This window comes from Acipenser ruthenus, chromosome 15, assembly GCF_902713425.1.
Source record: "Acipenser ruthenus chromosome 15, fAciRut3.2 maternal haplotype, whole genome shotgun sequence".
NCBI classification, from domain to species: domain Eukaryota; kingdom Metazoa; phylum Chordata; class Actinopteri; order Acipenseriformes; family Acipenseridae; genus Acipenser; species Acipenser ruthenus.
The window spans coordinates 30,286,833-30,292,832 of NC_081203.1; the positions used below are offsets into that span (position 1 = coordinate 30,286,833).

At 34.7% G+C, this 6,000-nt stretch overlaps 1 protein-coding gene across 1 annotated transcript in view; it reads right to left on the reverse strand.

The window, feature by feature from the left end:
• The window catches only part of LOC131697611 (leucine-rich repeat transmembrane protein FLRT2-like), a 30,475-nt gene extending 30,151 nt beyond the window's left edge, over positions 1–324 (reverse strand). The window contains exon 1 of the mRNA XM_058987822.1: positions 88–324. The gene's annotated coding sequence lies outside the window, so the exon portion shown is untranslated. The remainder of the gene's footprint in view (positions 1–87) is intronic.
• Positions 325–6,000: the final 5,676 nt, after the last annotated feature.

Genomic DNA, 6,000 nt, shown 5'->3' on the forward strand with positions numbered 1-6,000 from the left:
CACATTTTGGTGTACCAAATCATTCTACACTTTCCTTGCTTTGTTATAACATTTCGTTATCCTACTAATTACAAGAAAGGCACTTACCTTGACGAACCTGCTGGTAAGAATGAGATTAGTAAACCGGTCCCCACACATACATTCTTTGGGATAAGCTCTGCAAAAAAAAAAAAAAAACTTTTTACAGAAACTGAGACTCACTCAACTGAGCTGTACTGTGCTTGAGCTGCTCAGTATCTGCAGACGCCTACTCAGTGAGATCAACACCTCTCTGTTTCCTAATACTCGCAGTGTAATTTAACCCTTCACACTCAGCTAGCCTGCAGATTTGGCAGCCAGTCTTTTGATGATGAGCTCACAGTGGAATCAGGTTTAGGCCAAGAGCTGTCATGCATGTTCAGGAGGATTGCAGAACAAAGAGAAGAATGCCAGGGAAAGATCAGCACATACTGGAGTATATGGAAGGTTAGAAAGCTCCCATGAAGATAGCTGCAACATATACGAATTTACAGAGGCATGGTGAAAATAAAATGAAGATACAAGGTTTGGTAATCATGCTGTTCAGGACAATTAGATACTCTATTGCTCTATGGAACTACAGTGTTTAACGAATAGGCTTAAAATAAGTTTACATGTCAAAATAATACAAGTATTTACATTCAAAGCCTTTGAAGGCAGATCATCAGGAGATACAGATCTTTGAACAACATTTCATAATAAGAGTTTTTTTAAGACATCATACATGCTTTGAAATGAATGCTTAGTGGTCCACTGAGGAGGGTGTTGCAGAACATTACTTTCTTCATAGTTCAGTTCTATCTTTTTAGAAAGCATGCTCTTTTCCAAAGTTTGCTATCTTATTGGGGAGTTTAAAAACATGGGTGGATTTGTAATATCTGTTAATAAGAATATTTTGGTATTGATGAAAGAATAAATAATAGGTTACACTGATTACATCTAAGCAGTATTTCACCCAGAGACAAATGCCCTGCCCACTGAGTCATTAATCAGATGTGACTGCACCTCTCCTAGCAGATGAGTCAGTTCCGTGAATTTACTAAAATCCCAAGGACTCGAAGTTCTGAGACCTATTGTTTATTTCTGAATGGCCTTCTATGCAATTAAAACCGCAAGTGATTTTTCAGATAGAAAATGTTTTTTTTTTTTTTTTTATCTGACCCAAACTAGCAACTGCAATACATAGAAAAGTCTTAAAGTTGTTTCAATGGATTATGTCACCTCTCCTCTACATGCTCCTGATGTTAAAGCTATTTTTGCAAGTGGTAAATCCAAGCTTATTTTTAACACAGATGGCACTCAATTGGATTTGGAATATAAGCATTAGGTTGTTATGGTGATAAATAGAAAATAGATACACCTAGGATACAGGCTGCAAAATACATTTAATTACATTAATGGTTGTAGAGACAGAATAGAGTCTGCAGATTAAAATATAATACAATTATCTTTATCGCATATAATATTAACATTGTTTACACAGTTTGTTTACACATTTCACATATACAGCAATTGCTGGGAAAACAATTACTTGATGCAATATATAAAAGGTAAAGAAGTTAGAGAATCTGTGCGTGTAAAATACAGGTTGTGCAAGGTACACAGTATACTTGGGTAATAGTATTCTGTATAGTATATTTGTTTTTTTGTTTTTTAGATTTAGGGTTTACTGTGGTATGGTGAGTTATGGTTGGTATCTTTCCATGTTGCCACACATAGAAAAGTGAAATGCTGTTCTGTTTTACTTCTTGCTGCCACAATATGCAGAAAGATACTTGCAAAGGGTGTTTTTCAGAGCTGTTTGATATTTTTATAATTGAAATGTGTGTTCATAATTATTTTTGTTTTCTGTTATTACAGTAATGTTACCATATCTTAAAGAATGAATGAATGAATGAATGAATGAATGAATGAATGAATGAATGAATGAATTTCCCCACAATGCCAGTACAGTTTGGAATGACCAGGCTTGTGGTTAGAAACAGGACATGCGATGTCTAACAAAGACTGGCACAAGTTGACAGCCAAGGCATGTTCTTGAAAACACACTTCTGGTCTTTTTATTTGATTTAATCAATTGCTGTTACAATAGGCATTTTATAAAAATGTAAAAATGACACTGTCTAAAAATACAAAAATAAAATATGTCTAAAACTGATAAGCCACTGAGTTCATTCATCGGTTGCATCCCAGATTACACCTATTGCCAGCAAGAGTTTGTATTGCAATTGGTGTGATTGGGAAACACATCCATTTAACACCAGGCTAACTGGCTTTTTATGTACCGTAATAAACTTTCCAAGATTAATCAACTGCAATTTTCAATGGCACTTCATATTCATCTGGTATGACCTTTACTTGAATATGATTACATCATTCTAAACCAACACCAAAAGAGATTACAAGCAGTGCAAGAGATTCTGTTAGTGCGAATAGCAATGGAAAATTGAAACATGTATTATAAATAACATGGTTTAATTTATAGCGGTTCAATGGTGCCAAGGCACGTCTCTTTTATTATAATCATCATCACCACTACTGGTACTTTTAGTAATAGTTTTAGTTGAACATAGTAGCCCTAACAGTTTTTTTAGGTTCTAAAAATAAAGTTGTTTGTTTTGGCACAAAGATGTTTTCTCTGTCCGCCCTGCTTATAGAACACATTGAACAGCTGCTATTTGTAACACATTTATCTTCAGACCCCAGTGGTGGCAAAATACCAAACATAACAATAGCTTTGCTTTCCCATACCACCCTTTAGGTTTAGTGTTGGTTCAGACTGCTTTGTGCCCACAGCCATTACAAATCTGGAACTCATTTCAGCATCACATTTTCAATAGACATCAGATTAAATTTTTTGTTACAGTCTGCACTGGGAGTTGTTAGCCAAGTTATATGATTTTATGGTCCTCCTTTTCTGCCTAGTGTAGTTTTCTTTTTTTTACATTTATTTTAATTGTAATTGTTTATGTTTTTTTTATTTCATTTACTTATTTTAGATATTTCTCTATATAGAGATAATTCATATGAAGTGTTAGTGTCTCTTTTGATCTGTTATAAATAATAATTTATACACAAATGTGCTTTAAAAGATGTTATATTGTTTAGATACAACTGGATGATCATTTTAAAGTAATGACTGGGCACAGAGACAGTTATATGATAGCTATTTGGTTCACTTAAATATTTACAGACCCAGCACTGTTAAGATGCCATATATTGTCTTTGTAAAAGGGTGTAATTACATTGTTTCTTTTGTTTCTTTATAAACTGATATGGAGTGTAATTTGACACATGCTTTTACAGTAGTGTCACAACCCCCTGAAAAGCCTCCTCTGTTAACTTAGGGGATGTGCTATTTACTATATGTACAGTATATCTACGGTACTATTTTCTGCTCTGTTACTTAGCTTAGCTTTACAAGGGACCTCCATTGCAGGTTGGTTAGGGGCTCAAATGTAAGTGCTAAAAAGCATGAAAGGTTCCCTTTTTTAGATCTGCTTTCTTGTTTGCATTTTGCCTTTAAGGGGAATAGTTGAGGTAAAATGAGCAGCTTGTGAGGAAGCAAATTGCTCAGTGAACAACTATCTGCAATAGGTCAAATGTGAGTGGAGGACAGCTGGAGCATAATCTGGAGAAGTGAAACTGCTCATGATGGTTAATATGTCAAAGTAACGTTCACAGTAAATAGAATGGGAAGCTTTTCTTTATTATCAAAATGTTATACTGGGAGGAGGAATAACTCCATGCAGAGTGACTGACTCTATCTGATCCATGTTTGAGCAGGGATAGACATAGAGGTAGAGATAATGAGGTGAAAATGAGGTGAAAGAGTATGTTTGTATGAATATATTTATTCTGTGTCTGTAACATCAACATCAAAGTATTTCAAAATCGACTCTGAACTACACTCACAATATGTAGATTCCAGTGCATGGTTCCAATGGAAAAGATGTATTTTGTCTGGTGTTGAAGGCTTTCTTGTGACTCTTTATAAAGCTCTTCAATTGACCAAATATGTCTCTCTTAGTCATTCACACATTCGACTCATAGTCATCAACTACTACCTCACTGTTCTTTTATGTTCACCTACCCTTTGATCTGATTGGTGTTTCTGGAGCCTGTTTTGTAAGGGGTTTGATTTGCTGTAATAACTGGCTCTTTGCAAGCCACTTGCTCTAAATTTCTATTCAGCTTGGCTCTCTTGCACAAAAAGGTTGGTGACCCCTGATCTAAAACACAAAGAACATAATGTAGGAATCCATTGCTGATTGGCATGATTGTTTTGATGCTCTTAGCCAGATGCCTGATGGACAACGTTTCAATCTGAAACCACTACATTTAAAATTATATTTCATAATGGATAATGTAGAACAATCTCTTGGTTCAGTGCTGCACTTACGATTTATCCTGGCTAGATTCTGCACAGGGACATCCAATATTTTAAAAGGATTCCTAAAATGTTCCATTCATTGAAAAGCTGATTCTGCTGTTTTGCTGTGACCCTGTCCTTTCAGTCACCTCCTAGTTTGAGTACCTATTTCCTGTTTGTTCAAATTGGACAAATCATGAAATCCTTTAGAGCTTTAGATTTTCAATCCAATTATGCTAGTTTACCATGGCTTAGAAGATCCATAATGGTAACATTAGTTCTGGATGTTAACAAGTCTATATACAATAATATTTCATTCAGTCATTTTACTGTAGTATGTTAATGCGTGATTGTAAGATTACAGACAAAATTGCTTACATTTAAATTCTCCTCTCTTCTTGGCACAAAATGCAGTATTATTTTGCCAAGTAAAACAGCATATGATAACAGTGTTCCTGGATATTATATAAACAGCACATTTCATACTTTTGTTTTTGTATTTCAAGTAGTACTAAACAGAAACTGCTGTGTGTGTGAACCTCCAGTAAAACAATGAGTACTTTCATCATTTTAAAAACATCTATAACAATAAGCGATTGTTCCATTCTTTATTAGATAAAATTATTTAAATGCTTCAGTGTTCTGTAGATTAAGCTTTTCTGGCCGGTGCTATAGTAGTACTAGTCATTTTGCTTAAGGGCAGTTTAACCTTCTAATCAGAATGGTTACATTTCTGACTCATTATATAAACAACATAAAACAATACTTCTTCAGTTGAGATACTGAACATAAATTACACCTTTTATTGCTATGACAGGCGAGTTCTGTTTATTTAAGAGACATGGAATTTAAATAGTTCGAATTTCTTAAAATATATCAACTAAAGACCCAAATATGTCAAAGCTTATCTGCAATGGAATTTATCAGGCAGAATCTCAGCCTATAACTGACAACACTTACACATTGACCCTGAATACAGTGAAGCCATGTCTCCTTCTGGATTTAATGTACAGAAGGTATCTAATATCTTAAAAGGGCTAGGGCTTACTCTTTAAAACGGAAAACAATGACAGCTGGAGATGCTCTGCCAAGTTGTATCTGGCATACTTTGTAGAAAAACTATGCAAAAATAAATAAATGATATACTTAACTGAAACACAATGCTTGTTTAGATTATCTGATGAATAGCAGCATTGAAAATTAGCTTTTCAATATTAGTTGAGTCAGGAAGGTTTTGATAAGTACAAGGGTAGGCATATTTTTCATTCTGACACAAACATGTTCTTTGTGCCCTTGCCAAATGTAGAAGAATGTACGAGGCCTGATCTTGTTCCAGTTTGTTCTTCTACAAATACATCTGTGTTGGTGCATTTAAGCTGTGAAAGGACAGCAAATAAAAACAAACAAAAAAAAAAAGTCTTTGTTCTTGGAGAGGATATAGATCTTCAGCTCCTTAACTACAACATATTCTGGTTGAGGAGGAGGTTTTACCACTAGGACTGTGTTTCTTTTCTTAGGATCACAGTGTACAGATAGCGTTGTCGGCTATGGGATCAAAGCAGTCATTCTGCAGCATATTAAAAAATGATAGCAACTGTTATGAAAGCAAA